The sequence below is a fragment of the Boleophthalmus pectinirostris genome, unplaced genomic scaffold (genome assembly GCF_026225935.1).
Source record: "Boleophthalmus pectinirostris isolate CB_2022bp ecotype Guang Dong unplaced genomic scaffold, ASM2622593v1 HiC_scaffold_7, whole genome shotgun sequence".
In the NCBI taxonomy this organism is placed as follows: Eukaryota; Metazoa; Chordata; class Actinopteri; order Gobiiformes; family Gobiidae; genus Boleophthalmus; species Boleophthalmus pectinirostris.
Window position 1 is genome coordinate 23,068,129 of NW_026571473.1, and position 12,293 is coordinate 23,080,421.

Sequence of the window (12,293 nt, forward strand, 5' to 3'; positions counted from 1 at the left end):
TGTACTGAAAAACATTACTAACACTTCATGGTGGTTCACTACAAGGTGGAGCAGAACATTTTGAGCTTTGAAGATGTAGATAGACTAAAAATAAAGGATTACTCAACATGTGTGAATAAAACAACACATGTATGTTTTTGGTGAGGTAACAACATTATAACGTGGCTTAAAGCTCACCTCACAACAGTCAATGCTGCATAATATTGGACGTTTAAATGGAATACACTTACTTAAATGTCTTTTATCCAGCTACCTCCATTAAGTGCCTCACCATTGTGTGTGTTGGTCTTTTCTGATTAGCCGTGTTGAACTATCTCACAGAGGAGAGTGTATCAGGCCTAGAGCTCCCTGGAGGGCCGTTGACATGTTTATATGTGCACTCCATGCCACTGTTCTTTCTCTCTCCTTCAATTGATCCCATCGATCCCCTCTTAATTATGTAACAATTTGAGTTTAAAATAGGGAAGTGCCACTGCTAGTGCCTTTGGTCATCAGTCAGTTGAAGTCTGCTGCAGTGGAGGCCCAAAAGCAAAGGATTATGGGACATGGAAATGGGATTATCATAGGTCTAGGGGCTGTGTACTCCATCACCACCTATGCAGAAATACTATGCAGATACTGTGGATAGCTATTTGTTAGGATAGTAAAGATAGTGGCTCAAGTGGTAGAGGAGCCATTTTATATAATTGGAAAGTTGGCGGTTCTATACCAGCTCCTTTTAGTCACATGAAAATGAAATGAAAATGAAATGAAAGCCATATCATTATTAGGGACCAAATGACAGCTATAGTTATTTTCATGTTTTAAATGATTACAATAGGTACGCATTAACTTTTACATCAATATGCATGTGTATCAAACCTGAACCTTAAGCAGAAACCAGTCATTCAGTCCACTGATGTAACAGATCCAGTTGTGTTGGCCATTGGTTTGAACTCACAGCTTTCAGATGTGCGGATTCGTTCATTGATGGTTCATATGTGCATCTGCTCCTACTCCCTCTGAGCTGCCTATGATGCTGAAACCACGTCAGAGGACTGTACTGGCCGAGGGGGTGGGACATTGAGAGGGGGAGGGGGAGGAGGAAGGAACAATAATGCAGAAGATGCCAGACCCATGGATTCATATGGTCTGTTGTGACTTTGGTAACGTTGATCAAAGTGGTGGAAATTCAAATGCATTAGGACAATTTGGGGTTGTTTACGTTTAGTCAGTTGTCTTTTTCATTTTTGGCCATGAATATCACTTATATCACCATATCCAGGATGTCAGCTTCTTCCTAGAAACTGTGATGTCTTCTGATGTAGTTAGATAAAACCATGGATTTAACAGCAGCGGTCTTCACAACCTGCCACAGCTTTCCATGGGGGACATGACTCTAAAGCAGGGGTCTTCAACCTGTAGCTTGGGAGCTACCAGGAGCTCTCCGCTCCCTTCCAAGTAGCTCGCCAAAGGATTTCAGAATTAAACCATTGTGCCGTATAAATAAAACTTGGTTAACTACATGCCTATTACCATTGCAAATGTATAATTTTGAAGCCCAACTTTATGCACTAATAAATGGACAATGGTTTGTTTTATAGGCACCTAACTGTACCCGAAGGATTGCCCTCTTTCTTATAATCATCTCAATTTCTTGCAGCCGTTAAAATGAGGAGCTCTCTCACATTTTTATTTTGTAAAGGTAGCTCACCGGAAGAAAAAGGTTGGAGACCTCTGCTCAAATCACACCTTTGATGTCACTTACAGCTGGTTGTAACTGTGGATCTCACAAACATAACGGAACGCTACAATTACATATTTTTTTAGACAAGACAAGACAAATTATAATACACAAATTAATAGTCAATTTACAAAAAGGAAAAAAGAAAGAATACAATGACATCTAGATGAAGAAAAACATCTTCCCCCATCACCGAGAGAGCCCAAAGTAAGTCGTCATCCACATGTTTCCAAACGTCTTCCGGATTTGTGACGCAAGCATCTATTATGATAAGTTCTTCTCTAATACAGAAAGTGCTCCACTGTGTTTTCAACTCCATACTTCTTCACCAGAATGATTTTGATAATCTCTACTGAACCAAAGATAAAAAGTAGTAGTAGTAGTAGTAGTAGTCATAGTAGTAGTGAAAACTATTACTACATGACATCACAAGGTGGAACAAAGCATTTTGAGCTTTCGAGATGTAGAAAGACTAATAATAAAGGGTTACTCAAACATGTGTGAATGACACAAAATACAACTCCAGGTCTGTTTTTGATGAGGTAACAGCATTATAATGTGGATTAAAACTCATAAGGTCCTAAATGACACAATTCTTGCGTAATATAGGAGCTTTAAATGCATCACTCACTGACACAAACAGACACAATATTAGCACCATGGCACGACTTCATTCAGTTACACAATAATGCTATTCACAATTTCTTGAAACCCGAGCTTATTTCCAACAAAACAAACCATCTATTTCCTTTGTAATAATAATACAGCTCAGGGTTGGCCTTATACTTTTCAAATTCACTGTTGATCAGATTTTGTAACCTCTCTGACCCCAGTCTCCTTCCTCGTTCACTGCACATTTTAATATCAACTCTCTTTTCACAGACATCTGACTCTGACCCTGTTTCTCTCGCAGCACTATTGAATATCTCATGTCGGCCGGAAGTTATGAAAACTGCTCCGCGGATGCCTCACACACATCTGTATTCTGAACAGGATGCAAAAGAAAAAACACTGTTGTAAGACCTATAGAATAACACATAACATATAGTGAACAGTCTCATTTGAACGCTTTGAAGGATAGAAATTGCACTTGGCAGTCCTTGGTCTGTCAGAGGACCTTGTGGAGTCGAAATGTCAGATGGACTGGGCTTAAGCACCATCATATATTGAAAGGTGTTGCAAATCTTATAATATAATATGTGAAACATTAATGTGCTATTTAAATAATACACATTGAAACCCGACAACAATGACTGGTGTATTAAAGATGCACTATGTAACTTCTATGGTGGAGTACCTGAGATGTTATGTAAATATAAATGTTCCAAACTCATTAATGTTGCATGTATTCAATTTCACATGGTTTTATTGCTCTTACTGATCTAATTAATAGCACGCTCACCTCTTCACAGATGCGACCTGTAACATGGTCTGGTAGCAACTAGAGATGGCATTCGATTAAATTATCTTAATCGATTGTCATGAGAATAAATCATTTATTTTTGATTATTCATTAACATTTTTATATTAAAAGTATCATCATTATTATTACCAATGCTAATCTGCATAAATAAACTCAACTTTACAACATATAAACCGTGACCACTATGGGGCCACATCAGCTCATTTGAGATTATAACGTGTTTGTGCAGCTTTGCGCACATTTTGCTTACAAAACTAAACTTAAAACTGCATGGCTAATTTGCATGAACTATAAGTGAAAAAAAAAAGCTCTTTCCTTGTGCTGATGCAGTCAGCTTCTGACAGACTAAAGGACAAGAGTCAGTGGAACATGAGTGACAGAGGAATGTTGATGATGATGATGGTGAGTCTGTTCTGTGTGTGTATCACGTTGGAGATGGTTCATGTTTTCAGAGATCATACTTGTGCAGGTTTAGCGCAGCTCTTTATGTTGCAGTAACCGGGATACTGCATATAAAAAACTCAATCATACCTTGGACACTGATGTGCATGTAAACGCACTCACTGAGTGCTACAGTGATCTCCAAGGAGGTGCCAGAGTAAAAACGTAGGACTGTGAGACCGCAACTCCGGTGTTTGCGCTGTCAGATGCAGCTTCGTCTCCTTATGCTACGCAACACACAGCAACCTACATTCGGTTTGTCGATTAATATTGAACGTAATCCACATAATTCTTGATTATGTCGACTAATCATGCCTCTAGCAACGACTGTGTGTCTTCATCTGGATAGCTCTGTAAAAGTTTTGATATACTGTGGCACATAAGCAAAGCAATAGCATCTCCAAAGAAAAAAGGTGGTGGACCATGACTCTTGGTAAATTGGTCACATTTTTCTCTAGCGCTTTTCCACCTTCAAGGCCTTCAAAGCACTTTACAACAAGGAACCACTCACCCATTCACAAACACACATTCATACACCAGTGTACGCAGACACTGTGGGCAAGGTGGGTTAAGTGTCTTGCCCAAGGACACAATGGCAGCATTCATCTGTGGGAGCTGGAATCACACCAGCCAACCTGTGGGTCAGTGGATCTGACAACTCAACCTGTGATGTTTATGTCGAGAGCTGGATTCAAACCGCCAACCTTTAGGCGAATGCTCTACCAACTGAGCTACTGCCGCCCGACTCTTCCATGTTTGGATGATTAATTGCTGCCCAAAAGTGTAAGATGGATTGCATTTGGTGCATGTAGCTCAAATACTAGGTCTGTACACTTTACTCAAATGCTATTTCTTTTCCATTGCAGTTCTGGTTCATTAATTGTCAAACTCCAAATGGATATCACAGCAATTGATTAGTGACATAAAACTCAATAAGAGCCATAAAGGACTCTTACTCCAGCTCATGTGAACCAATAAAAGACTACACGGACCACGCAGAGCTCATATCGTGGTGTGATGTCATTCTCTCAGTACATGTGTGTGACCCTGCAGGTGTCCACATCTGAGAAAACCGAGCCCGAGGCTGAACATCACAGGCCTGCCCCCCATTACGCCCCCCAGCCCCGCTCCCCAGCCCCGCTCCCCACCACCCCCAGACCCCTCCTCATCCGCTCCTCTCTGAGGCCGCCACATACAGAGAGCAGGGATCAATACACACAGAAATACTGCAGCAGGAGAGGGGACAGAGAGCTCTGACATTTGGGAAGTGTTCCGTAAATCACTACACAGTCAGGCGTGGGTTTTATTTTGTCATCCCAGGAGGTCAAAAACACACCGGTGAGGAAATATGTTGTATTTGTTGGGTGCAAATCAAGTTAAAGGTTCTATATTACACAAAATGGATTCTTGTGAGCTTTAAGCCATGTTAGAATGTTGCTACCTACTCAAAAATCATACATACCTGGAGTTGTGTTTTGTTTCATTCACACATGTTTGACTGAACTTTTATGATTAGTCTGTCTACATCTTCAAAGCTCAAAATGGTCTCCTCCATCTTGGGATGTCTTGCAATCTTTAGTTCGACAGAGATGGGCTGAAATTATCCAAATGATTCTTATGAAAGAGTGTGGCATTTAAAAATATAGTGGAGCACTTCCTGTATTACCACATGACATCACAAGGTAGAAAAGAGTGTTTTCCGTTTGAGAGAAGAATCCATCTTAAATATACAGGGTTTGTGTTATAACCATGTTAAAGAAACAAAACACAACTCCAGGTATGATTATGATGAGGACACAACTTTATAACATAAGTCAGAAAATAGGCAAGGCAAGGCAAGGCAAGTTTATTTGTATAGCACAATTCGTACACAAAGTGCTTTACAGAATAAGAAATACATTAAAATCATAATAAAAACAAATCAAAACATAAATAAACATGAAGATTAAAATTAAAAAAGAGAGACATAAATTGGAGAGAAGAGTGCGGAATGAAAACCTTTCAGTTATATGCACAGTTAAACAGAAATGTTTTGAGTCTGGATTTAAACAGCGTCACAGAAGAGTCTGTCTCACATGTTCAGGAAGACTGTTCCAGGTTTTAGCTGCATGAACCTGAAACGCTGACTCCCCTTGTTTAGTTCTGACTCTGGGCACCAGCAGGAGGCCGGTCCCTGAGGTCCTCAGAGTGCGAGATGGTTCATATGACACTAACATGTCACAGATGTACTTTGGTGCTCGGCCATGGAGAGACTTGTACACAAGCAGAGCTGCTTTAAAGTCTATTCTCTGAGGCACAGGAAGCCAGTGCAGAGACCTGAGCACAGGACTTATGTGCTCGTACTTCCTAGTTCGAGTAAGGACCCGAGCTGCAGCGTTCTGGATGTTCTGCAGCGTCTCACAGCTCGTTTTGAGAGACCAGTGAGCAGACCATTACAGTAGTCTAACCTACTGGAGACAAATGCATGGATAAGTTTCTCCAAGTCTGCTTTAGACAGTAAACCTTTGATTTTTGCTATGTTTTTAGATGGTAAAAGGCTGCAGATGTTATTGATTTGATGTGGCTGTTAAAGTTCAAGTCTGAGTCCATTATTACCCCTAGATTTCTTGCCTGATTTGAAGGTTTTAGAGAGAGAGAGACTGGAGGTGACTGCTGACACTGTCTCTTTGTTTTCTGTGGGACCAAACACTATGACTTCAGTCTTGTCAGAGTTTAGCTGGAGAAAGTTGTTTTGCATCCACACACTGATCTGTTGGATGCAGTGACCAAGTGAGTCCACTGGTCCATAGTCTCCTGCTGCCAGAGAGACGTAGATCTGAGTGTCATCTGCATAATTGTGGTAGGACACATTATTGTTGCTTATTAACTGGCCTAATGGCAGCATGTAGAGATTGAACAACAGGGGGGCCCAGGATTGACCCCTGAGGCACCCCACAGGTCAGGGCCATGTGATCTGAGAAACAGTTTCCAATTTCAACAAAATACTTCCTGTCTTCTAGATACGACTTGAACCAGTTTAGTACAGTACCAGAGATGCCCACCCAGTCCTCTAGTCTCTGTAAGAGGATCCCATGATCGACAGTGTCAAAAGCAGCACTCAGATCTAACAGGATCAAGACTGAGACTTTGCCTGCATCAGTGTTCAGGCGGATGTCATTTGTCACCTTGATAAGAGCAGTCTCAGTGCTGTGGTGGGCTCGAAAACCTGACTGGAAAACATCAAAGGAGTTGTTCATTTGGAGAAAATTCGTTCTTTTTCAAGGACTTTACCAAAAAACGGCAGATTTGAGATGGGTCGGAAATTGTTCAGTACTGTGGCATCAAGACTGCTCTTCTTTAGGAGAGGCTTAATGACCACAGTTTTCAACGCATTTGGGAATGTTCCAGATTGAAGTGACATGTTAACTATGTGAGTGAGTGGTGAAAGTAAACTGTTGAGGACGGACTTTAGAAATCTAGTGGGTAACATGTCCAGGCAGCAAGTAGATGAACTCAGACTGGTAACGATCTCTAAAACAGTTTTGTCAGTTACAGGTGCAAAGTGATTCAGCTCTAAGTGTCTCTGTGGCTGCATGCTTGTTATTTGTGTTGTGGAATTGATGGCATTTTTAATACCCTGAACTTTGTCATTAAAGAAAACTGCAAACTCATTACATTTAGATGTGGAAATTAGTTCTAGTGGCAGGGAGCCGGAGGGTTTGTTAATCTGTTCACTGTTGCAAACAGGACACGAGAATTGTTACTGCAATTACCAATAATGTCCGAAAAATACTTCTCTCTTGTTTTACTCAAAGTGTAGTTGTACATATGCATTGTTCCTCTGTAAATCTCATAATGAACCTGGAGGTTTGACTTGCGCCATTTCCGCTCAGCCTTCCGGCACTCCCTTTTCTGTGCTCTGACTGAGTCATCATTCCTCCTATTTTAACCTTTATCGGGGCGATGGCATCCAGAACATTCAAAACACTCAAAGTCACAGAGTTCAACACATCATCAACATTAGAACATGAGGCAATTTCAAAATTTATCATTTCCATGAACAGTGCACCTGTGTTATCATTTATGTGTCTTCTTCGAACAACTGTAGGAGCAGTCGGTGGTTTGGGAATAACAGACAGGTCAAAGAAGACACAGAAATGATCAGACAGAGCAACATCAACCACATTGACATTTGAAATATTTACACCCTTTGTAATGAGCAGGTCCAGAGTGTGCCCTCTGTTGTGAGTGGGCTCACTGACATGCTGAGTCAGACCAAAAGTTTCAAGGACAACACTAAGCTCTTTGGCATTTTTGTCACACACATTATCCACATGTACATTAAAATCACCTGTAATGACTAAACCATCAAAGTCTGTGCAAACAACTGAAAGCATCTCAGTAAAATCATCAATAAAACTTTGACAGTGCTGAGGAGGTTTGTATATGACTATGTAGAGTATGGACGGTGATTGTTTTAGCTCCATTTTGAAGGAAACATACTCAAATGATGAAAACACCCCAAATGACAACCTGTGTGTAACCAAATGATCTCTAAAAAAGGCACACACTCCTCCACCTTTTTTATTTGCTCGTATTTCAGATTCAAATTTGAAGTTGGGAGGGGTTGATTCCACTAGCACTGCATGGCCTGTGTTTTTGTCAAGCCATGTTTCAGTTAAAAACATAAAGTCAAGATTAAAAGAAGAAATAAAATCATGAATTAGAAATGATTTGTTACATAAAGATCTGACATTGAGCACAGCAAGTTTCTGATTAGTTTCAGTAGGACTGGGTGTTATCTTCTTAACCCTTATATTGTGTTAGGGTCAAAATTGACCCGTTTTCAAGTTTAGGTATGTAAAAACTGCCATTTGCTTTTTTGTACCGGAATGAGGCTTCATCTAATCCTCAGACACAACTATTTTAACGCAACAAAATCAATTTTTACCATTTTAGTAAATTGTAAAGGTCTGAAAAAAAAAAGTGACATCTGTGGTGTTACGGGTGAAAAATGACCCGGCAGAGAATAGTGGCTGTTTTATGCATCACTTACAAGCTGTAGGCTGCTCTGTGGATCAAATATGGCTCAGTGTGTCCCACAACACACACACACACGCACACACACACACACACACACACACACACACAAAATGGTCGTCTTCACCCACGTGAACTCTTCTCTTTCTTGCAGCACATTGATACATTTTTAATCTAAAATAAACCTTGTCATATATAAACAGGGTTTTAGTGAGATATTATCAGCTGTATCTGTTGCAGCATCAGTCAACATGAGCAGGTTCACTGTTTATGAGGCGCTGGATCAGATTTTTGGTCATGACAGTGATTCTGAAGACAGAGAGGAAAGTGAAGCTGAGGAAGATGTATCTGAGGATGAGGATGAGGGCACAGACTGAATAAAAGAAGTGGACTAAGTGAGTGTGACGTCACCCACAGCGTTTGGCGCCGCTCAAATGAAGCTCACGGTTACAGGAGCGAATCTAGAGCCAGGTTATATGTTATGAATAGGATTTTTTGGACGGACAAAACAGCCAAAAAAAAAAAATCAGGATCATGTGTCGCAGGTTAATACGTATATTTTAAGACCAAAATGACGAGGTTCACAGCAGCAGGTACAAGGATCAACATAAGTCAATTGGAGCCAGAGTCAGAAGGAGCCGGAAGAGCCTCCTGGAGAACTTTCTATTTGGAACGCGGTGGCTACAGCGTTAGTTATGTCCATTCATATATACGTCTGTGGATGAGGATGAGGTTCAGTATGACCCTGAACAAGAGCACACATGTGGTGAGGAGAACCCAGATGTCACAAAGACTGAAAGAGACGTCTTCAAGTCAAGAAAAAGTGACAGTTCATGGTCACCAAGCCCTCTTGACACCCAATATAATTATACTTATATAAATTTGATTTATATTATATGTATATATATATAAATTATTATGATTATAGTATAATTATATAATATAATTACACATTTTATCACTATAGGAAATATAATTAGTGAATTTAAGCAGTTTTTGTAATCAATAACGAGTGGTATATTTTAAGATAAAAGGTCTGTGCAGCCAAAAAATAAAAAATAAATAAAAATGTTTCCATGGACATGAACACATACTAAGTTAGTTATGAGGGGAAAAACAATATTGGATGATATCTAGTGTTTTTAAGTATTTTCAGGCTGAGTTAAATCACGGGTCAAATTTGTCCCGGTAACACTAAAGACGCGTGTAGCTTTCTAACACAATACAAGGGTTAAAGGGAATGTGAACTAAATTTCTCTGATTAGACAGTCTAACTGTCCTTTTAATCTGTCTACGTGTTGTAACTGGAGATATAGCTCCATCGCAGGGCCCCAGCCTGATATTACCTTTATCATGACTGTATGTCCTGGGACAGCAGAGGCCCTGTGCGTCCTAGCTCTTGGTGATAACAGCTCTGGGGAAAGGCGGAGGAGGGCGAGCAGGGGAGAGTTTGGGTGAGTGACCAGGTGAGGGACCAGGTGAGGGCCGAGGAGGTGGCCGAGGAGGTGGAATACGGGGAGGTTTGGGTGAGGGGCCAGGTAAGGACCGAGGAGGTGGAGTAGGGGGAGGTTTGGGTGAGGGGAGAGCTGAGAGAGTCTCTGGTGGTGAAACAGGCACAGTTTTGTATGGGGGAGAGTTCAACATAACCCTTGACCGTGCTATGTTAGGTGCGAGAGGAACCATCTTGATTCCCGATCTGATGAGGCTTTCTAGATGGTTGGGCAGTGGCATGGGTGAAGGTGGGGACGAGAAGGAGAGTGAAGAGTCCGTTGATGGAGTAGATGTAGCAATGGGGACTCCAGGCTGGTCTGTGGGCAGCGGAGGTGATGGGTGTGCTGGTGGCACTGGGGGAGGTGGTGGTGGTGTTGCTGACTCATTCTCTGGGGGAGGTGGTGCTGCTGACTTATTCTCTGGGGGAGGGGAAGGTGGTGATGCTGACTTGTTCTCTGGGGGAGGTGGTTCTGTCTCTGGGGAAGGGGGAGGTGGTTCTGCTGACTTGTTCTCTGGGGGAGCGGGAGGTGGTGATGCTGCTGAGTTGTTGTCTGGGGGAGGGGGAAGTGGTTGTGGTTGTGGCAGCGGTGGTGCTGTCAATGGTGCTGACTCGTTGGCTGGTTCTCTGTTTGGTGCAGTAGGGATGCTTCTCCCATTTCTCTTTTCTCTCACTGGATGCACAGGACCCTGTCCAGGCCGGTGCCTCAAAGCGTGGAGGAGGTTTTCCGTTAACACTCTCACTCCACCTCTGCTTAGGTGTGGGCCATTTCCCTCAAACAGGTCCTTCTGTTTCCAAAAAAGATCAAAGTTCTCAATGTAATGCAATCCTCTGGCCGCACACACGTTCAGCAGCCACGTGTTCAGCTGAAACAGTCGGGTCAATTTGTTCCTGTTCCTTAGGTCTATGTTGGGAAGAGGTCCACTGATAAATGTCTTAACCTCCACTTTATTAAGCTCCTCGAATAATTTAGTGAAATCCCTTTTCAAGACTTCACTCTGTTCCATTCTGATGTCCACTGCACCCACATGCACAATCAGCTGTTTAATCCCTTGGTGTGTTGACAAAACTTTTGGCAGGAGTTTTGTTATCTCAGAAACAGTGTAGGTTGGGTAGCAGCATGTTAGGATTCTTCTGTGACTCACACCACTGATAGCCCCGTCTCCTAGCAGCAACGTATCTCTGACCTTGACGTTTGGCACAGATTCCCGGTATGCCTGCACTCTTTTGCCAACTTTATTGTTCTTGTTTTGTGATGACAGTACATTATCCGTTTGTACGTTAACATCAGTCTGTGACAGTGGTGAAAATCTGTTTGTTAGCTTTATTGTGGGTGATATAATGATATTAGCATTGTCTTTTACCACTCGCTGCGCTGGCTTAGCATTTTGGTCTGTACCAAGTTTCGAAAAAGACACAGTATCACTCAGGTTTAAGTCGAAAGAATTTCCACCCTCTTCTCTGGAAATAACTAGGTTGCTCACCACTGGAAGTCACTGGTAGCGTCTGATGAAGTCCTTTTTCAGTTTCTAAAGCAAATATCCGTGCTCGCAGCTCATAAATTTCTTGTTGATAGTTCCGACAGCGCTCACAGATAGAATTCCCTTGGTTTCTTCTCCCCGACATGTTGGCTCATCAGATGATTTGTTAAAAAATGTAAAAATGTTTAAAAGTATTAATTTGCTTAAAAGGAAATCAAAAATAGACACATTATCAAAAATAGGCACATTATCCGTTGTTGGAGGAGGTAAACTGATTAAAAAGCGAAAACAGCAGGAGCAAGCAAGGATAGCGTCCGCACTCTTCTGCGTAATAAATAGCGTAATATAGGTCCTTTAAGGTGCTGTACCTGATTTTTACTGCGTTAAATCATGAAAAAACAGAAGTACTTCAGAACTACTTCATTTTAAATGTTTTGCAGAGGTCCAAAGTTATTTCTCACTTATTTTATGCATTCTGAGTAGGGGTGTAACAATATCCAAGTCTCACGACACGATATCGTCAGAATATGAACCTCACGGTACGATATTTATTGAGATATTGTGGGAAAGGTCATGATATGGTGGGGAGGCTCACGATTAGGGATCTAACAATATCCAAATCTCTCAGTACGATATTTTCATAATATACATCTCACAGTAGGATATTTATTATGATATTTTGTGGAGGCTTACAAAACTGTTAACATGCTACTTTTT